The sequence below is a fragment of the Xyrauchen texanus genome, chromosome 35 (genome assembly GCF_025860055.1).
Source record: "Xyrauchen texanus isolate HMW12.3.18 chromosome 35, RBS_HiC_50CHRs, whole genome shotgun sequence".
NCBI lineage: Eukaryota > Metazoa > Chordata > Actinopteri > Cypriniformes > Catostomidae > Xyrauchen > Xyrauchen texanus.
In genome coordinates, this window is record NC_068310.1 from 26701657 (window position 1) to 26725111 (window position 23455).

The 23455-nt window shown below is 38.0% G+C and overlaps 1 protein-coding gene across 3 annotated transcripts in view; it reads right to left on the reverse strand.

Annotated features, from left to right (window-relative positions):
* casz1 (castor zinc finger 1) overlaps positions 1-18413 on the reverse strand; it is a 270853-nt gene extending 252440 nt beyond the window's left edge. The window contains exons 1-2 of one of the 3 annotated variants that reach the window (XM_052105240.1): positions 18296-18322; positions 16383-16439 (exon numbers count right to left, since the gene is read on the reverse strand). The gene's annotated coding sequence lies outside the window, so the exon portion shown is untranslated. Of the gene's footprint in view, positions 1-16355; positions 16440-18295 lie in introns of those variants that run through there. The other 2 variants (XM_052105243.1, XM_052105241.1) reach the window with 2 other exon arrangements.
* Between the last annotated feature and the right edge of the window lie 5042 nt (positions 18414-23455).

Genomic DNA, 23455 nt, shown 5'->3' on the forward strand with positions numbered 1-23455 from the left:
CCTTTTCACACCATTCTTTGTAAACCCTAGAAATGGTTGTGCGTGAAAATCCCAGTAACTGAGCAGATTGTGAAATACTCAGACCGGAATACTCAGGAATATATTTTATTTATTACTATAAGTAGTATTAAGGGAAATATAGGAAATGTAGTATCTATAGGAAATTGAGAAGAGACATGGGAAAAAGTATGTCAACTGGTGGGATTCAATCCCGCATCTCCAGCCTGACAATACATACACATCCATCATACCACCCAGAGCTACTACAGCTGCACATGCGGGTACAGTTTGGAGTAAAATCCTGTGTTTCCACCAGGCTATCGGATAGGAAATAGTCACTTAGTTATCCAATATCTTAATATCTTAATCCACTAAATGTCTAACTTGTTAACCAGTTTAATGTCTCTGCCCCATTGTGAAAAATTCAAATATGTCCACCTTCATTTGATCAGCAGTTGACCCCAAATAAATCTGTTGTGGCTGTCTTGAGTTTGGTCTGAGCAGTGGTAGGCGGAGTTAATGTAAATAGCATCTGCCAAAAAGATGGGCTATTTGCACTTAGTGTAAACAGACAGTTTGTAGATGTATATGTTCCATTATGACAGATATTCCAAATAAGATGTTTACATAATGCCAAGATGTAATTAATAAAAACATTTCAAGAAATTGAAAAACTGGCTAAATCTGGATATGGCAAATAATTCTAAAAGAATTGACATGATGCTTATATTCAGAATATGAATTAATTAATTCTGATTAACATCTGAATATTCTTGTGCATTTAAATGCAGTCACTGACTGTAAGAGTCTAATATGCAACCAATGACTTCTCAGGGACTATGGGAGGTGCAGCTGAAAATGAACTTTTTCAAGTGCAGCCAAACACGTGTTTTTCCTGTGTCCATACATACAGTATAGCACTATCACAAGACCAAAATAGACCAGCTAAAGAGCAAGATAACCCATGGAGTGTTTGGAATGTGGATTTAGAGGAGACTGACAGTAGAGGCTGCTTCTGACTTCTAAACTTCAATAAAACGAATCACTCGTCTTCTAGAACATGAAGGTAATGTGGCATTCTAAAAACAAAGTCAACAAACAAACTACAATTGCACATGCTTTAGTTGCCTAAAGACACATTCTTGGAAAGCCTGTTCCTACAACTGTCACAATTACTTACCGTAAGCTTTTTTTTTTTTATCTTGTATCTTCCATTATCTATATTAGTTGAAGAGGTTTTTATGTTGACAAAATTGACTTCCCCACCCATATTCTTATCCACCCAAGTTAAATAGTGTATAATGCTGAGGTGTGGTTGCAAAAATCAACACCAAAAGTGTGTTTGTACATCATTCTTTCCTTTTTTTTCTTTTTCCATAATGATCACACAGTAGATTTAAATAGTAGCTGCTACTGTTTTATTGATCCTATGAGAAATTTTAATCTGCAGTGCTAGGCCACAGTATCTGGTCTCTTTTATATAGGTGTGTCATAGGTCCCCAACTTAATGCTGATGCTCAATTTGAAGTTTTTACACTTGAACGTATTCCACATGTTCAAGGATAGAATCATGTACCATTACCAAACACACATACATATATATATATATATATATTAAGGCAGTTCTGAAGGCGAAAGGGGGTCAGACACAGTATTAGTATGGTGTTCCTAATAATCCTTTAGGTGAGTGTATATATATATATATATATATATATATACACTCACCTAAAGGATTATTAGGAACACCATACTAATACTGTGTTTGACCCCTTCACTTCAGAACTGCCTTAATTATACGTGGCATTGATTCAACAAGGTGCTGAAAGCATTCTTTAGAAATGTTGGCCCATATTGATAGGATAGCATCTTGCAGTTGATGGAGATTTGTGGGATGCACATCCAGGGCACGAAGCTCCCGTTCCACCACATCCCAAAGATGCTCTATTGGGTTGAGATCTGGTGACTGTGGGGGCCATTTTAGTACAGTGAACTCATTGTCATGTTCAAGAAACCAGTTTGAAATTATTCGAGCTTTGTGATATGGTACATTATCCTGCTGGAAGTAGCCATCAGAGAGATGGGTACATGGTGGCCATAAAGGGATGGACATGGTCAGAAACAATGCTCAGGTAGGCCGTGGCATTTAAACGATGCCCAATTGGCACTAAGGGGCCTAAAGTGTGCCAAGAAAACATCCCCCACACCATTACACCACCAACACCAGCCTGCACAGTGGTAACAAGGCATGATGGATCCATGTTCTCATTCTGTTTACGCCAAATTCTGACTCTACCATCTGAATGTCTCAACAGAAATCGAGACTCATCAGACCAGGCAACATTTTTCCAGTCTTCAACTGTCCAATTTTGGTGAGCTCTTGCAAATTGTAGCCTCTTTTTCCTATTTGTAGTGGAGATGAGTGGTATCCGTGGGGTCTTCTGCTGTTGTAGCCCATCCGCCTCAAGGTTGTGCGTGTTGTGGCTTCACAAATGCTTTGCTGCATACCTCGGTTGTAACGAGTGGTTATTTCAGGCAAAGTTGCTCTTCTATCAGCTTGAATCAGTCGGCCCATTCTCCTCTGACCTCTAGCATCAACAAGGCATTTTCGCCCACAGGACTGCCACATACTGGATGTTTTTCCCTTTTCACACCATTCTTTGTAAACCCTAGAAATGGTTGTGCGTGAAAATCCCAGTAACTGAGCAGATTGTGAAATACTCAGACCGCCCGCCTGGCACCAACAACCATGCCACGCTCAAAATTGCTTAAATCACCTTTCTTTCCCATTCTGACATTCAGTTTGGAGTTCAGGAGATTGTCTTGACCAGGACCACACCCCTAAATGCATTGAAGAAACTGCCATGTGATTGGTTGATTAGATAATTGCATTAATGCTGAAATTGAACAGGTGTTCCTAATAATCCTTTAGGTGAGTGTATATATATATATATATATATATATATATATATATATATATATATATGTGTGTGTGTGTTTGGTAATGGTACATTATATATATATATATATATATATATATATATATATATATATATATATATATACACAGTATATAAAACTATTTTAGACATTATTTGGGAATGTGCAATGAAAGTACATTTACTTACAATGTAAAGAGCCAATATAAAGAGCTGTTCATGGAGGTGTAGGTTTGGTTTCTGCCTGTCATTAAAGGGCACCTATTATGGAATTTTGAAAATGACCTTTCATGTAGTGTGTAACATAGATTTAAGTGAACAAAAACATCCTGCAAAGTTTTATATATGAAAGTTCACAGTAAAAAAAGTTATTGTCTCTCAAAAGTAGGAGTCGACTCTGAGTCAATGTAATGAATCGTTTTTCCAACGAGTCATTTTCCTTTTCGTTGTGACGTCAAAATGAATCAATTATTTGTAATTGGCTGCGCCCACTCATTGCTCGCAGACACCAGGGAAAACTTGAAAACATCATGTCGACAACAAGACGCTGTGTTCTGAAGTGCATATCAAAAGCGACCTTTTTTTCACTGCCCAGGGACGAGCATGTGAAGAATCAGTGGCTAGAGTTTATATTTACAACTATACCACACAAGTATAGCCCGAACTTTGTGCTGTGTTCGCGTCATTTTAATGACGATTGCTTTACTGAACATGAATGCTTTCAAGTGTGGATTCAGCGAGCGGTTGATACTGAAGGAAGGTTCAGTACCAAGTTTATTTGGATCAGCTTCCTCCTCCGAATCACAACCTGTAAGTATTATTAATAATTGTTGCTTTTATGTGTTTTTTAGCATGCTTAATAAGTATTTGTGTGTGTTGTGTAAGTTACGCTCAGCGCAGCTTCTAGATCTCCAATGTAAATTTTTTTGAAATATGTGAAATGTTTGTTGATGTTATTGGAGTTGTCATAAAGAATAGAGCAATAACTTGTAGTAATGCAGTGCTTTATCAATATGTTTATGCGTTGGGCTAATGCAAACAATAACTGATTGGGTGTTTACCACCGAACTTTGGGCTATGATCGCTAACATATATCAACTCAAATTCCTTCTCTGATTTTGATTATTTTACTACAAAGCGGTGATGGGCGTTCCGTTTCCGACAATCTCTGCACAGAGTATACCAATCACAACTGACTGGGTCATCTGACCAATCACCGCAGATTAGCGTCACGGAAAAATGAGTCGTTGAACGAATCATTTGGGAGTCGGTGAGCAAATCAGGTAAACATAAATGCATATTATAAGACAACAAAAGTGTTTCTTGTCATTGCATGCATGTAAAACTGTTGTTGGAGACTCCCAAAACAATATTAGGAACATTTGAAATGCCATAATAGGTGCCCTTTAAATTTAAAGTAAAAACAAATTCCTCTACCCCTAAAAAGACATAAAGTGGTATTTTGTAGGTACAGATGTCATTGTTTGTTCTTTGTTGTAACTACTTACAAAATGATTTTGTAATAAAGAAATAGTTTAAATAAGGCCAGCAAAATGGCACACACTTTATCAAGAAAAAAACTGTTGAAGACAACCAGGCAGAAACAGATAATGTAATCGAGTCAGCGCACACACAAAAAATAAAAATCCCATTTCATGAGAATTGGTCTTTCTAGTCATTCCGCTTGGAAAAAAAACAACTGAAGCCTGCTCAGTCATTTTTCCCTAAGTTATCTGTTTTCTGCTAACGAGATGTCACTAATATGTTCTGGAATGTCGGGTGAATGGGAAATATGATTGGCTACAAGGAACTTAATGATGTATACTAAATGTGTGAGGACAGCTTTTTCAGATTTTTTTTTATATAAACAAACATATTTGTTTACAGGCTTTTCATGAAGAGTTTGCCATTTCACAAAGGATTTACTCTCAAATTAGAAGTGATGAATCGCATCTAGGGTGCCAAATCCTTTTACCAATCAAGCGGCGTACTGTTTGCTAGATTGTGCATTTTCCCTCAATTACATAAATCTTAAGGACAAGACGAAATAACGTAACATAAGAAGCATAATTAAAAGACAAGCGGTTTTCCAGTCTCCATTTACGAGCCGATTGTTTACCTGTGCGCCTTTCAACTAATTAAAACAGAAAAGCAAATACTGTAAGATGTTTGTTGACGTAAGTGCATAAGACAGTTGTGATGTGGATTTTTCTTTATTGTTCCACTCTCCAAACAGCATGCTATTCTGGCTTAATTTGCACTAGTGTGCCATCCAGAGAGCAGTCTAAAGCCATCTTTAAACAGTGCCATTTAAAATTCAACGTAATTAGCTGCCAAAGTGCTACCAAGTCTTTGCCTCTGCAGAATAGAAATGGGGTAAAAATGTAATTAGGATTTATACATAAAACAGAGGTCTTTGTCACATTTTGTAAAAATGCATCCCAAAATGATCAATACATTTAAAGGTCTTTTGCTCCAGTGATTCAAATCTAATCGATCTAAAGGGAGCACAGGAGAGAACATATGAAAAAATGCACAAAAACACAGAGAGGACCTCTGTGTTGCTGCAAACCCACAGGACACGGCATGTTTAAATGATACAAACCTTTTCTTTATCCACAGTTTTTAGAAAATTGGCTGGGATCTTCAACAAGAGACATCTGCATAGCCCCACAGCCATTAATGAGATTCGCTGAGGGTTTCCCCTTAAAATATTTACACCGTCCCCTGGCACAGCTATTCTGTGCTAGAACGAGGAGATAAGAACCGAAGAGGTGTGCTGAAGTTCTCCTAATCAGTTTACTAATTACTTGAGTGGATATATAGGAGAAGGAAGGGATTTCTTTCAGGCGTTGCAGTATACTAATAAATGCTGAAAAATTAATTTACTCAGACAGCCAAGTGGTATGCTGAAGTGAAATTATAACATCCGTTGAATAGAGATATCAGCCACAGAGGTCTTTGTCAATGAAGAAAAGGAAGCAGACAAATAGTCGGTCAATAAGGTTGTCGCGTAACATAAGAGCCCAAGTATCCTATCGCTGAAGGTGAGAGTAAAAACAGAGACGTCAGTGCTGACAATCTACTTTCTCCTATGTGTGAGAGAGACAAAGCTTAAAAATCACTGTATCTTTAAAACATAAACACATTTATAACATTGTAAAATGTGAAAGTGAAACAATGCGCAATTGTTAGAAATGCTACTTCTAGCAGGATTAGTTCACTTAAAAATGTTTATTATGTCACCATTTACTCACCCTCATGTTGTTCCAAACACATATTCCTTTTTTTTCTTCTGTGGAGCACAAAAGGAGACATTTTGAACAATGTTCTGATTGCTCTTTTCCATTCAGTTGCAATGAATGGATACAGGCACATTCAATCTCTTAAAAGGATGTACAAGCACCATAAAAGTAACATGAAAGTAGTCCTTATGCGCTTTTGTCTTCTGAGGACACACAACAGATTTGGGTAAGACTGAAACTGACCAAAATTGAAGTCGTTATTCACTGAAAATCTTGAGATCCACCCGTGCTCTCCTTGACGAGATCATGAGAGTTCATAAGAGAAACAACTATGTAAGATTTATTTGTAATTTTGTTTGTTGGATATTTTCAAAGAATCATCGATCCCATAAAACCAGACTCCTGATTAAAATAAATCTGGTTCTTAAATTAAGCTCACTGACTCAATTAACTGATTTTTGAGTTCACAGCTCATTGGAGGGGAAGTTTATCAGTGAATAATGACTAAAAGGAATAGGTAACCCAAAAATGACAATGGTCTCATCATTTATTCACTCTCGTGCCTTCCCAGATGTCTATGACTTTCTTCCACAGAACACAAACAAAGATGGAATGCAAGTGAATGTTTATCACAATTATGATGCTCCAAAAAGCACATATAGGCATCATAAAAGTAATCCATTCAAATGGTTTAATCCATGTCTTCTGAAGCGATCCAATTGGTTTTGGGTGATGGCGCTAGGAAGTGTAATCAAGCTTGAAATCATGATCACCAGGGAGACCACAGATGTCAAGCTTTATAGTGAGTTATATTGTGGTATGTTCTCACCCAAAATGGATTGGATCACTTCAGAAGACATGGATTAAACCACTGAAATCGTATGGATTACATTTATGCTGCCTTTATGTGCTTTTTGGAGCTTAAAAGATTTGGTCACCATTCACTTCGACCTACAGAGCTGAAATATTATCTTAAAATCTTTGTTTGTGTTCAGTAGAAAATAGTAAGTCATAAACATCTGGGATGGCATACGGGTGAGTCAATTATGAGATTATGTTCCTTTTTGGGAAAACTATTTCTTTAAAATTCATACTGTTCCTCACACAAATCTATCATATGACTTCAGAAGACTTGGAGTAGAACACACAAGCCGTATGGACTACATTTATAATGGTGATTTTTGGTGTAAACTGTGCTTTTGCATCCTTTTTGAGGGTTGAAAGCTCCAGTCCCCATTCATTGTAACTGCATGGAAAAGAGCATCTAAAACATTCTTCAAAATGTCTCCATTTGTGCTCCACAAAAGAACTAAATTCATACATGTTCGAAACAACATGAGGGTGAGTAAATGCAGAATTAAAATTTTTGGGTGACCTATCCCTTTTAAGAAGGCATTTCAATCGAACACCTCAGGAGAAGAAAAGGAGTGAGACTAAGTCTGTGCCTTAGTGCACCACAGGTCAACAGGGCGGCAGACTTTGTTCAGTGTGTTTGAGCCACTCCTCCACCTCTGCATCCTGCAAAGAGTAGCTGTCCCTTCCAACCCCAAAGGCCAAACTCAACACTGAACCTGTCACAGACTGTAACCCACTTCCTCCTTGAGGTTACAGGAGGAGAAACAGGCGCCTTCCTCCCAGTCAGACGCGCTGATTGCAGCCCCATTCCCTGACCTGTCCCACGGCCACGGCCTTCTCGCTCCGCCTGTCACACCGCACCGTATGTCTGCTACTACACGTGCATCAATTAACATAAACTTAAAGCTCATACAGCACAGCACATCATAAACAACAACAGCTAGAAAGATGAATATCATCTTTAAAAAGAAAGGGTAGCCTATTACAGCTGAAGTGTCTAACTTTTTTCGATGTAATAAGAAAATACCTTATCCTGTCCCATATTAAAGAGATAGTTCACCCAAAAATTCTGTCATTATTTACTCACCCTAATGTTGTTTCAAAACAATATGACTTTCTTTCTTCTAGGGTTGCACAGTATACCGGTGCTATGGTAGCACCATTGTTATGGTTGTACCGAAAGATATGTTGTATGTGCGTTAGTAAATATTATTTTAGCTAAAACCTTCATTTGAATCAGACCTATGTCTGTAATAACAATAACATTTAGTATTTTCGAGTGGCGTCCCCTTCACACAGTGCTTTTAAGAGTGCAAAATGCTGTTTAGAATTTGCCCCTTATATGGTATTGTTTATTTTTCAACGTGTGGTTTTCTCATGCTTCAAACACACACCTCTGAATCCCAGCATGTTAATTTGGCGGTCGTATCTCCTAATGGATAATATGGATTTATATACAAATTTGAAGCGTGAGAAGCTTTTAAAAAAAACAATTCATGTAAGAAGATGTGGAATTATTTGGGGTTTTCGGGAAAACCCATCAAGCCAAAGGGGAAAACACCAGCAACCACCATTAAGACCTTCAGACACATCCCACTGATTTTGCAGAATACACACGGGTGAGTACCACTTAATCTAGCCTAAATGCTTTATCTTAACATTTACAGCTTTACAGTTTCTCTGAAAAACCTAACATTGCACTCGTTTATTTTTTCCCAATAACAAATGCATGGTGGCGGTAACTTCGCACTTATGAACAGGGCAGCTTTTCCCAAAAGCATCGTAAGCCTAAATAGATAGTAGAAACCATTGGCACCAATGTCTCTTTGATCTGCGATGCTTTTGGGAAACGAACCCAAATCGGTTTGATCAAACCAGTGTGTGTAATCTGCATTCGTCCTGCTGTTTACCAGGAGAGAGGGGCTGAAATGGTTGTAATAATAAAACTGTTGCTCAGAACAGTCTTTTCAACATTACATCATCTGTATTTTTATGTTACCAACATTCATATAATCACAGAAATAATGGAATAAAGGTTTAAAGCCGTTGCCGTTTGAATTATTATTATTTTATTTTTTTTACATCACACTAAGAATGTATTATGTAACACGTTAGTCCATTTGAGCCTTCTTCCTGTTCATCCATCAGTTATTGATGTCAAATTGTGCTAAGAATTAACACACTACAGTGTGGTATTGTGACACTACTTGGTATCATGATATTTAGCTGGTATAGTATTGTAAAATATGATTATGGTGTCATGGCAAACCTACTTTCTACCTTGGAACACAAAAGCAGATGTTAGGCTGATTGATAGCATCAGTCACCATTCACTTTCACTGCATCTTTTTTTCCCATACAATGAAAGTGAATGTGCGAAGAAAAAGTCATAATAGTTTGGAACAACACAAGGTTAAGTAAATGACATAAATTTCCTTTAATACCTAGAGACATCTATAAGTAAGCCATTTGCAGGTTGATTTAAAATGTGTAAACAATGTGGCTCTGTGATGCTATCAAAACATTGCCCTGTTTGTTTGAGCAATCCAATCAGCCTGACATAGAAACATTGGCTCAAATAATTGGAATGAGTTTGGGCGGGACTATCTGTTTGGCCAGCGACCAATTGCAGACAGGGAATGTATAAGTAACCTGTTGGAAAACAGTCATTACGTTTCACGTTGAAATATAAAAGTTGGTAACACTTTACAGATGTTTTACATTAGTTGATGCATTATGAATTAAAAAAATAAATTCAGCAGGTATTCACCTTAGTTAAGGTTAACTTATAAATATAGGCCTACTATTTTTCATTGATAGTTTCTGTTAGTTCATAGTGTATTAAGTAATGTTAACATTTACAACTTTTAATGTTAAAATATTTATAAGCATTATATACAGATATTAACCGTAACCAACATTTTAAAATGCAAATTGTAAAATACTGATCATTGTTTGTTCATGTTAAATATTGCATTATCTAAAGTTAACACATGCAACCTTCTTGTAAGTGTTACAATAAAAGTGTTTTTTTAAATGATTATTTTATTACATAAGGGGGTGCTAACCATCTTGTTATGATAAGATTGTTGAATGTAAACTCAGTTTTCATTTGTTTTCTCTCCCTCCTGTTCTCCTGTACCAAGCACCAAAACGGATGACTTAAAAGAGGCAATTAACAGATATCACAAACAACTAATTTAGCAGGCAGCAGCACAGATGAATCAAAGGCTAAACAAACCCCTACGGCATTAACAGCAAAAACAATGAAAAAGAAAAAACCTGTTGCTGTGACATTTTGTTCCTCTCACCTCATCGCACGCCAGTCACAATGGACTGCTTTGCAGAGGTTCTGTACTTTGATCACCATGGCAATGGCTCTCTGCCTCCCAAGCTGCCCCAAGGGGTGATGGGAGCAGGTTGCTATTCAAACCCCAACCAGGAATGGGGAGGGGTTGAGACTACAGGGAGCTGCAGAAACAGGATAGACGCTCCTACAGGACTGGACCCATGCTATATAACCAACCAGCACAAAGCCAAACCGGTCCCAGAGGTTCAGCACGATGCTTTCTCTACATTTTCCATCTCTGAGCCAGAAAATAACAGTGGCTCATCCATGGGCAATTACAGGCCAAGGCCAACACTGTTGAGAGAAGCCTTGCATTTCGTTCATAACCTTTGAAAGGGCAGAGAAGAGAACAAATGGTGATACTCGGAGCATCTGTTTGAGGGTAAATCATCTTTACGTGACATAGAGAGAGTGAGATAATTTGACTGAGAGGCAGACAAAGGCCAACAGCTCCATTTAACAGATCTGACCACGTTGTGTTTGTTAATTTAGTTGCTGCAGCACGCTGGTGCACATTCAAGCTGAGTCTGAGCAATTCAGTCACATACAACATTGTAATACCCTAACAGAAACTGCTAAAATTATGTACAAATTATTTTCTCACAGTAAAGAATTTTAAGCAATAAGGTATAAGAGGTGCTATATTCTAAATATAGTAACAGCTGTGTGCCTGCAACTGTTTTATCCCTGACTACTCTTTAAAAAGTGGTAACATGCATTTGTTACTTTAAAGGGATAATTCACCCAAAAAAGAAAATTCTCTTAACATTGTCTCACCCTCATGCCATCCCAGATTTTTCTCCAGAACACAAATGAAGATTTTTAGAAGATCTCATCTCTGTTGGTCCATACAATACAAGTAAATGGTATCCAGAAATCTGAAGGTCCAAATATCACATAAAGGCATCATAAAAGTTATCCATAGGACTCCAGTGGTTTAAGCAATGCTTTCTGAAGCGATCCAATCAGTTTTGGGTGAGAACAAACCAAAATATAACTATTTAATATAACAAATATAACAAATAATAGGGATATTTGGACCTTCAGATTTCTCACCACATTCATTAGCATTGTGAGGAACTACAGAATTGAAATATTCTTCTAAAAATCTTTGTTTGTATTCTGCAGACGAAAGAAAGTCATACACATCTGGGATGGCATGAGGGTGAGTAAATGATACGAGAGGTTTCATTTTTGGGTGATCTATCCTTTTAAGGATCTACAGTATTTCTTCCTTATCTATCCTCTAAAAATGAATTCTGTTGATGTAACCTAATGTTAATATTTTTTACTTTAATAAACCAGTTAATTTAGATGTTCTTGCATAGAGCAATTTTTTGGTTCCCTGATAAAACATTTTGCCTTGGTTGCCTTATTGCGTTTATAAACTGCATAGAAATATTAAAGGACACATTTATATTAAAGCCATTACTTTATTAAACATTTTTAGTGCACTAATTAAAGTGCAATCTTTCCGATAGAAGATCTAGTTCCTGATATGTAAACAATAACAGAACGTTATTCAATGGGTACTATGCAGTGACACACAGTACACAGTATAGTTACCGTATGTGAACAGGTGTTTCACATCATAGCTGTTACTATATTGTGTATTTTGGAATGACTGAATTGCTATATTGATCATCGAGCATCCAAGAATGGAATTAGCCATTTAAAAAAAAAAACGTTATCATAGTGTTGCAAAAATGTACGTTTAATTTTAACTTAATTAGAATATTTACGTAAGGCATTATACTTATAATATTTAAGGTGTATGAAATTGGCTTATAAACAGTTCTTGAAAACCTCCAAACCTGCAGCATTAAAAATTAGACAGCCAGATAATGCACTAAACTCACTAGTAAGCTAAACACAGCTTTGTCCATGCAATCGTTTAATCCTCTCAGAACTGTAATAAATTCCTGATAGCAAACGAGTATGCAATGCAAACATGTGTGCTTGTTAAATAAGAAGTGTAGTAACAAATTTGTACTAAATAAGTAATACATTTTCAATGGAAATAAAAGCAACTGATTGATTTGAATAATATTTACTGTGCTCTGGTAATTATAGGTGGTTATTTGTGTTTTGGAATGACTCAAATATAACCCAGAATAACCCGGATATGTTGGATTGCAATTTTATTCAACTTCCTAGCATGCAATTGTCACATTAAGGATCTATTTCAACCTTACCTGACCCTTAGGACTCAATCATTATTGGTGATATTCAATGCAGTCGTGTTAATTCAGTCATGTTAAACACTATTTTGTAATTTAATGAAACCAGTTAATTTAGACACTTTAAGGTTACCTAACGAAACATTATTTCACAGTGTATAAAATATCAGTTGATAAACTCACTGCACTCAGTGCTGGGGAAAAGGGGCATTCTGTGTTCCAGTGCAACCAGCAAGAAGGGGTGTGCATGTGCCTTTGTCCCCAGTAACCTTGGCCAGTGTTAGGATTACCTTGAATTTACACTCACTGCTGCTTTCCTTAAGACTTATTAAGAATGATAATGAGCTCGGAAAGGGGCAGTATGTCCCTTTCTCTGTCTTGTTAACTCTCTTTCTATTTCTCTCTCCCTCTCTCTCACTTTGCTAACCCTTTCCCTTACTCTCCTCCTCCTGCATTGAAAGGACCCACGACAAATTACCAAAAAGGCCATTTTCATCTATGAAGTGAAGGCTTAAATCGATACTTATTCCATGCCTTCAAAATCAAGCCTATATTACTGTTGTCAGTGTGATTTGTTTATTTTTGCTCAAGTGTATGCATGCTCTTTCAGTCAAGGGGAAATACTAAGGATGCAATTCACCTTGAACCTCAATTATATAAAATTTTTCCACTGGTTGATCAAGCATGCAAAGAGGACATTTGCACTAAAATAAATATAATAATGATGATTGAACAAACATGCGGACCATGCATGCCTGCATGTTGAGAGTTGAAGATTTTACAAGGATCTCAACAGTGTGAATATAGACACCAAATCATTACAATGAGCAATTTACAAAGTGCTGGTGTAAAAAAGCAATTGCATTACATCGTAAGGGCTGTCAAGCATAGTGTGGAATCGTGAAAGTACATTTTAACAGAAGGGTTACAGGTTCAAAGCCAAGGTCAGACTGAAAAAGAAAACATACCTTAATAACAATAGCTCCTTGACACTTGCCATAAATCAGTGAAACCTCAAAAATGTCTCTAATTTATGAGCAAACATCCTATATAGTGTTTTTATTTTCCAGCTGAATATGCAGTATGTGTTGCTAAAAATGCTATTTTAGCTGTAATTTTAGCTGTAATTTATTATATGTTAAAATACTTATATTAATAAGTAATACTCTCATATACTAACATGCAGAGACAAATATAAAACAAGACAATCGTAGGTGTAACACTTAGGACATTATCCCTAGCGGCCACTAGAGGTCACTAGAAAAATAAAGACTTTTAGTTTGAATATTGGTTTTGGTTTTTGTTGTGTCTCTGTTCTCTGTGTTCCCCTTGATTGATCCCAGCAGTATCTTGTTAACCTTGTTAGTTCTTATGTATATACTGCCCTTATTTCTCTCTGTCTTTGTCAGTTGTTAATCTGTCATGGATGTAACGGTTTGTTCTGTTGTTGTGTTTTGAGTTCTTTTATGTTTATTTCTCTGAGTTTTCATTGAAAAGCTTGCACATAGATCCTCCGTCTCTCCTCTTTCTACAAAACAACTGACCAGACTATGGACCTAGCGGCTTGGCAATTGTTGTCTCTCAGACAAGGGGAAGATACCATCAAGCAATATACAGAGCAGATCTGCAGTCTCTCCCAAGATTTCAATTGGGGAGATATTTGTCTCAAGGGCTAACATCGGTTTGGACTTAATGAGCCTGTCCACAGCAGTGGACCGTCTGGAAGAGGAGGAGGAGGAGGAGGAGGAAAAGGGCACCTGCTCTCCAGTTGCAGCCTGCACGCACTGCCATGGAGGCCATTGCCCTGTCACAGCCTGCACTCATGGCCACAGAGGCAGTTCCCAGTCACTGCCAGCGCTCCCGGACACGGAGGCCATTTCCTAGTCGCTGCAAGCACTCCCGACTACTGAGTCTGTCGACTAGGCTGTCTGGTTCCCCCGAGCCTGTCCGGTTCCCCCGAGGCTGTCCCCGAGCCTGTCCGGTTCTCCCGAGCCTGTCCGGTTCCCCCGAGGCTGTCCCCGAGCCTGTCCAGTTCTCCCGAGCCTGTCTGGTTCCCCCGAGGCTGTCCACGAGCCTGTCCGGTTCCCCCGAGGCTGTCCACGGGCCTGTCCGGTTCCCCGAGGCTGTCCACGAGCCTATCCGGTTCCCCGAGGCTGTCCACGAGCTGCACTCAGTGGTTCCCCGAGGCTGTCCACGAGCCTATCCGGTTCCCCGAAGCTGTCAACGAGTCTGGCCTGCTCCCGGTGACTTTCGAGCCTGTCCGGTCCCCTGTGACTGTCGACAATCCTGTCCGGTCCCCTGTGACTGTCGACGAACCTGTCGACCAGTCTGTTGCTCAGTCCAGTGGTCAGCACCTGTCAGAAACAAATTTACTAGTCTGTTCATGGTCCAGTGGCCACCAACTTCCAGTATGACTCCTGTCCAGCATGCTGACCCCTGTCCAGCGATCGCTGTCCAGTCCGTTTATCTCCGCCTGCCCTGCCTGGAGTCTCCGCCTCCAGCAGCTGTACCTCCTGTGGCTCCACCCCCGCGTCTCCACCTCCTGCGGCTCTGCGTCCTGCGACTCCGCCCTTGAGTCTCCGCCTCCTGAGCTTCTGCCTCCTGCAGCTCCGCCCCCTGAACCCTTGCCTCCTGTGGCTCCATCTCCAGAGCCTCTGCATCCCAAGCCGTCAGGAGCCGCTCCTTATGTGGGGGGGCTCTGTAACACTAGGGACATTTTCCCTAGCGGCACCTAGGGACCTTTCATGGATGTTTTTTTTTTTCATGTTTATTTTCTTGAGTTAAAATAAATCTTACTTCTCTTGCCTCTTTCCTGCAAACGTTACAGTAGGTTGATTTATCTGAAAATTGTTAACACTGTGATTCTGTGGCATTAGTTTGTTTGAATATCTCAACCAGCCTGAAAGCAGCATGTGCTTAACCAGGTTAGAGTGGGACTATCTGTTTCCCAACCAATGGAATAAAAGGAGGGAGTGTTCAGGAAGATTCTTAGTCATTTGCAATTCCATTTGGTGATGCTCGCAGTGAAATTACACTTTCCAGCTTTAATAACAAAAATAAACTGAGCAAAAAAAGTACTCACCTAATTTTTACTTGCACGCAATGTGTGTTAAAATATATATTTAATATTACAGACTACAACAGACTACTTCCACCAGAAGTTAAAAAAGGTAAAAGTTGCAGTATTAAGAATGTTTAGGTGGAGGAGGAAAAGATGTCAAGGTGAGGAAGAGAACATGCAAGACCAATGCAGCACATCAACCCTGAAGCTGATGAACACCTGTAAAGCTGCTCTGATAGTGCGAGCTGACCGGCTGTCTAGATGGAAGCACGTCTCCAGACACCAGCCACATGCCACCACATTCCACAGACACACTGTACACTAACACTGTGATTCAGCAAATGGGGATCATCCTAAAGCAAAGTCTGTCCTTCACAATTTTCACTTTAATAACAAATTACAAGCAACCTGTGAAGGTTTAGACTGTATTAAATAATTTTACATTTTAGGCAGGGTATCAGTATTTATAATAGTGTCTAAACCATCTAGATCAGACAAAGATGTTTGTCATTTGAGTTACACAAGCACACATAGATGTAAATGTACATAGAAAAAAAGTGTCATCCTCACACACACTTATCAAAATAGATAATATTTAAAAATTATTAAAAACATAATCCCAAGTAATTTAGAAAGTAAAAGGTATCACAAACATACACATTATACATAAACCTATAGTACTGTACACACACATCACACGCAAAATACTCAGGGCACAAAAACACTTACATTGTAAACATAGAGGTTTCTGTTTACCTTCTCTTTAGTGTCACGGGCATTTTAAACATGAGATGCTTCCCCGCTACTGATTGGCTTATTCAAGACAGGGAGAGAGAAAGAAAAGCGAGTAATGAATTACTTATGTGAACCATTGCATGAGAAAGACAATAAACCTGCCTGGTCGCCATGGATATGACATATTTGCTCAGAAAACAACACAATAATTAGCAAAGCAGAAAGATCCAGCGAGAATATGCAAACTCTGGGGTTTAAAGTGGCAGTGATCTTTTTACACGCTATGCTCTCAGACACAACACAACCATTTGATAACAAACAAACAATGCAAACGCACTTCAAAAAGCAATACCAGTTAGATTTTGTTTTTAAATATAAGTTAGATCAACATAAATGTAGTAAATACTTATAATTCATTCTATTATAAAACAACAAATAAAGGAAAGAGAGACATTTTAAGGCAAAAGGAAAATGTTGTGAGGTCAGTTCAAAATTATGCATAGCTGATGTATCAAATAAATCCACATTAAAGGCCACACTTTACATTACAGTATTCATGCTGCTTATATATGTGTAAATATGCATATTTGTGCATTTACTGAGTAATACTAATTCATTGCATGTACTTAATGTGTAATTATTTTTGTGGAGCCATTTTCATTTACATATTTTAATTACTACTATAGTCATTCATAATAATAACATGTAACATAGACACTGTAATATAAAGAGTTACTATAGTATCACTTCACTCAATGCAGAATGAGAAAGACTAAATAAACTCCAGTGGAAACAGAAAGTAACTGAGAGCAGACTACAGACTATACACACTTCCATAGTGCTGCTGTCTTCTAACGTGCCATTCGCTTCATAAGATACTTTAAGGGACATACTGCTGACAATAAAAATAAAATAAGCAAAGCTTCACGTTATGATTGATTGCGCGGCACAGTTATAAGCATGCACATAAATATAGTATGCATGCTTCACTAGATTGTATCAGATTACCCCCAATCTCGATAAAACGTGAAGTCTACACTTAAGGTGTAGCCTATCGATCAAAGTAATATTGCAGAACAGATATACGCGCTGTTTAAAAGATGAACTTCTGCATCAGCGTGCTTTACATGCAAACAGCTTCCAAACAAGCCTTATTTTAAACATGACATGATGCAACTCGAATATATATTCAGTATAAACTACAGAGATCGGCATTGTATACTTTACAGTAGTTTCGCTTTGCGTTGTCGCGGCGTGTCACCTGTTAAGTGTCCGATCAAGCTTTCGTAAAAGCTCCTAACTTTATTTCGCTTAGTCCAGTAGATAAAAGCCATGCAATTGCTGCCCAGTGTTGCATAGGGTTACATTAGACTAAAAAAAGCACCACAAATTGCGCTACGATCTGTGATGAGCCTTATTGATCATGGCTTGAGCGTGTTTTGAAGCATTGATTATTGTAAATATTGTAGATCGGATCGCGTTATGAGAATTAGAAGCGATCAAAAAGTTGTGAACTACTTTAGACAAGCGAGTAAATTTTGTTGATCATGTTAGCATGTCAGTGCGTGACTACTGTGCGTGCATTCAAAGCCAAGTCAGTGTAGACAACTTCAGGAATCAATCACTAAACTTTGAAATCACGTAGAGGTGGGACAGACAGGGACCGGTTTAGGGAAACCATGCACTTTTTCTCTTAACCGGTCCATATCTGTCCCGCATGTCCCCTTGCTGGTGCGCAGAGTTTCTGTTCGCATTGTTCTGCAAGTGACGCGTACTATTCTAAACATTAACGCTACATTCCAAACAGAAGCGTTCCGTTCTATCAGACACCTGATCATATTAAACTCAGTGGAGTCATAAACAAATAGGAACGTTTGATTGGTGGTCTATTTGGGAATTGCCATCGGTAGCTCATCCAAAAGCAAAAGTCTTACCTGTAAGGTTACTTCCTTGCTTTTCCGTGACTTTTCAACTTAGGAGAAATGTTGTGGATACAGTGGATGGCAAGGGAGCATGCGTGATCAAAGTTGCCTCATTTCTTTTTTTTTTTTTTCTTCTTCTTTTTTTTTCCTTGTGGTTTTATTATTGGATTTTCCTATTTCTAACATAAGGCGGGTCGCTTGGAAGATCTGCCCTGGAGACACGCTTCAGACTGGGATGAGGAATGGTTAATTGAATATCTCAGTTAGCATGTCGAGTGAGGGTGAAAACATGGAATGGATTGCTTATCTCTGTCCCTGTCAGGTTAAAGGGAGAGTTCACCCAAAAATGAAAATTCTATCATCAACTTATCAACTTTCTGGCGTGGAACACAAAAGGAGATGTTAGGCAGAATGTTAGTTTCAGTCACCGTTCACTTTCATTGCATCTTTTTTCCATACAATGAAAGTGAATGAAGACTGAAACTGTCATTTTGCCTAACACCTGCTTTTGTAGTCATATGGGTTTTCAACAATATGAGGGTGAATAAATTATGTGACAATTTTTATTTTAAGGTTATCTATCCCTTATATTGCACTGTGGTATTGATTAGAGCTGCTGTAGAGTGCTGGCAATTGTATTCAGTTTATTTATTTGACATTGTTGGGGTGTATTCACAAATGTAATGAGACTAGTTTAAATAAAATCTGTTTTCTATCAGAAAAATATTTAAGTTCCTTCTCTCTTATACTTCCCATTACAAGTCATTTTGAACGACGTTGTAGTTTCGGTGAACACAATATAACTTTTACTTTTGAATTAACAATTGAAAGAGAAGTGAAAGATTTCAGTAGTTATCGCATATCATCAGTCCTTTAAAAGTATGCAAATCAGACTCAGAATTAATGAGCAGTGTGGTTCCTAACATTAAAAAAAAAAATCAGCAAAACTGAAAAATCTTTTAATCCATTTTTGTACCCCCACTCTTCTGTGGGATTCACTAAAGTTGTATATTTCTTGCAAAAATCTGAATTGAACTGAAGGTTGTAAGGAAAAACACACAAGGGACAAAAAGAGCTGTAATCATGTATTTCAAACCTGAACTTCTCCTTATCTAAATTCTGCACTCTTGTGAAATATTGACAAACAGATTATTGCTAATTAGCAGTTTTGTGATGTGCTCTGCTCTACATGAAAAGAATAAGGGGTAATCAATAGTATAGTCAACTAACAAGGTAATGCTATGATCTTGCAAAGCCAACTTTTGCCCACACTGTGCCAGTCAATAGAATGTGCTGAAAACCTGATTAAACAGAAAATGTAAAGAAATGTATGTCATTGTATACCATTACATTATATCCTTCAAATGATTGTTATTTTAAATAGATAGTTCACCCAAATAATACAATTCTAAGGATGCACAATATATCGGCGGCCATATCAGCCGATAAATGTACACTTTAAAGTTATCAGCCCAATAAGAAAATTTAGCCAATATATAAAAGTCAATAATTTGTGGCTTTTTCAGGCACATGCTACTCACCATGTGGGTCATGTCTCGCCAAAAATCATTCAAGCGATTATCTATAAAATAAAATCATGCAGATACGGATCAGGAGCTTCAGTTAATGTTCACATCAACCATCAGAATGGGGTAAAAACGTGACCTCAGTGATTTGGACCGTGGCATGATTGTTGGTGGTTTGAGTATTTCTGTAACTGCTGATCTCCTGGGATTTTCACGCACAACAGTCTCTAGAATTTACTCCGAATGGTGCCAAAAACTAAAAACATCCAGTGAGCGACAGTTCTGTGGATACGCTTGTTGATGAGAGAGGTCAACAGAGAATGGTCAGAATGATTCGAACTGACAAAGTCTTCAGTAACTCTGATAACCGCAATGTTCAACTGTGGTGAGAAGAATATCAACTCGAAATGCTATTCTGAGGTGCAGGTTGGAGCAGTTTTGGTGGCACGAGGTGGACCTACACAATATTAGGCATTGGTGGTTTTAATGTTGTGGATGATCGGTGTAAATAAAAGGAAGTTGGCCACAGGAATGTAACATTTCTTTATTTAACTGTTCAAAGTAGGCTACATTTGGTAAATTATTTGAAATTTTTATATGTTTCTTACAAAATTTCCATATCAGTGCATCCCTAGAAAATTCTGTGATCTTTTGCTCACTCTCATGTTGTTCCAAATGCACATGACAATCATTTTTCAGTGGAACACAAAAGGAGATGTCAGGCAAGTCACCATTCACTTTCATTGTACAGAAAAAAGATGCAATGGATCTGAATAGTGACTGAGGCCTACATCCTAAATAACAGTAACACCGATTATTTCACCAGCAATGTCCATTTTTATTCAAGGTGGCTCACTTTTAAATCAATTTTTAAATTACAACATTTCAAATTTTTAGCCTTTATAGCCAGATAAAATTATATTTAATATCTGCGGGTTGATAAATATTGAAGGACGTGTTCATAGGTCAAATCCCCATCCAATAATTGCCAGCGGGATACTGTTACAAACGGTACATATTTAATGATGAGATAGCCCCACAAGCTCACAATGTTCAAAGGTAAAGCTCATGTTTTGCGGTTCAGTCTGTTGGGTTCATTATGTTTAAATTGTTGGTTTGAACATCATGTTAAACAAAAGAACTTAGAAACAGGTAATGCAAGAACTCTGAAAGGACACACAGAAGAAGAGGAAGAAAGAAAAAAAAAAGAGTACTAGCCTAAGTTGTCAGCTGGGGGTGTAAAAGAAGAAGTTAGGCAGAATGTTCAGTCACCATTCACTTTCATTGCATCTTCATACAATAATAGTGATTGGTGGCTAAGGCTAACATTCCGCTTAATGTCTCCTTTTGTGTACTATGGCAGAAAGAAAGTCATACGTGAGTGGACGATGACAGAATTTACATTTTTTGGGTCTCTATCCCTTTAAATTCTCTATTATATAAACGAATGAGACATATGTAAAACTTCAACCCTTCAGTCGATTCTCCTGATGGTGCAATACTGTGATACAGAATAATTATGTAGTAAGAAAGACCAAAAATCAATACATTATTCTGCAGATCACTTGATTCCATAATGACTAGTACAATTATTGCCATCCATTGATTCATTATAGCGGCTCTCAAGGGCAGACCCAACAAACCCTTAGCCTTCTGACTTCTTGTCCAGTGCCATCACTAATTATGAAACATTAAAAGCTAATCGCAATGTAGGACAAGGTTAGTAGAGCCATACTGTTAAGAGGAACCACTTAAAGCAATTAGTTTTCTTCTGTCCACATATTTGGTTGCATTTTCATTTTTAAGTCACTGGTTATCTTTATGAAAAGATGAGACGTGAAAGATAACGTCTAATGCAGAACAACACAGGGACCTGGTATAAACAGGGAATTTCTTGACGCAACATTTAGTGTGAAGCTATACATAAACAAGAATATTTTGTCATCGAAAAAGTGCAGGTAAAATGTGTTTCTCTTAGGTGTCTGTTGTTGTATAACCGGAATAGGATGGGTATACCGACAATTTGAATAAAGAGAATGGTTTTCATACATTCATGTTAACCCAAACATGCAAACAATTGCACAAACTGGAGAGAACAATGGAAATTGACAAACTGATGAATATCACTTCTAATGTCTGTATTGACAAAGTGATATAGCACTGTCCATATGGCCCTGCTGACGTGTAAGCATTTTTAATGTGAGAACACCTTTGCCCTACACAAGCAGAAAGCCCTGACACTGGATTCACTGTGTAAATCACCTCTATCATAATGTGCTTTAACACGTTGTCTCCTCTCAATCAAATTTCATGAATATTACACCAAAAGAGGAAAATTAGCTTAAAATATTAGGTGTTTATTGAGACTTTAGAGGATGAGGCAGACATGACAGTCTCAAGCAAATATTGCACCAATGAATCATTCACAATAATACCAAGAACTTTAATTCAAGAGATATTTCACCCACAAATTACAATTCAGCCTCATGCGGTACAAAACTTTCCTCTCTCAACTTTAATCACCTTCCATCTCCTTTTCCACAGAAGGAAGTCATATAAGTTTGGAACAACATGAGGGTGAGTAAACAAAGACAAATGAAATATTTTTGGGTGAACTTTCGCTTTAATAAATTAAATGAGGTCAATTTTGATTTTCATGTTGACGTTAAGATACCTGTCCTCAGACAGATCCCATGGTAGTGAATAATTAAGGTTGACTGTATAACTCACTGGCATAGAGCGGAAGGGCAAGCAACTGGCATTCACCTTAATTAGATAAAGATATGTGCAAGCAATGTCCTCTAGAAGCAGGCGTCTGTCTTCCAACCAGAAGTTAAGAGGGCTGGCAGCTGCCTATGCTCAGTAAATAAAAAGCAGCTTTGTGAGCTGATGGCTGAATCGAGAGAGGGAGAGAACAGGGTAGGGACAGAAAAGTTTAACCGAGTAGGCAGCTGTTATAATTCTCATCTCATCTTTGCTGACTTGAGTTAATGCTGTCCTCAGCCTTTGGGTTATTTTATTATTACATATTAATATCACTTGTCTGCAGAATACCTTCCATATGTACCAGTAGAATTAAGAATGCAGGACCTTTAACAGGTCTTCAAGAAGCAACCGAGCTAGTAAGAACTTTCAAGGATAATTTAAGCCTGTTTGGGAACCCATATGTGTAACAATGTGTTCTCATTGTTCATTTATTTGTCCCGTTTGCACACAATAACAGGTAGGTGGTCACTTCCTTAATCACTTACTCAGGAAATGAAAGTGTGGAGCCTTGTCTGCACATTTTATAGTATCAAATCTAAACAAAAACACAGGCATGTGTGCAGAAGAGAATTATTTTACTACTAAAAATATGCATAGTATTATAAGTGTGTAACTCAAATAGACTTATTTTTCTTTAAAAAGAGAATATGCAGTTCCCTTCTGTCGCTCTCTCCACGTTGTGTCGGAGAAGCGACACTAGGGGTCTCTCTTGAGCGCCGATATTCACCTCTGACCTATTGAAAAGGGCCAATGGGAGTTGGCAGTCAGTATTTGCATACCCCGCCCCCGGACATACGGGTATTTAAGCGGGGCAAATACGGAAGTTTAGTCAGAAAATTTCTACGGAGCCGATGGTCTGTCTGCAGTTTGCTGCGAGTTA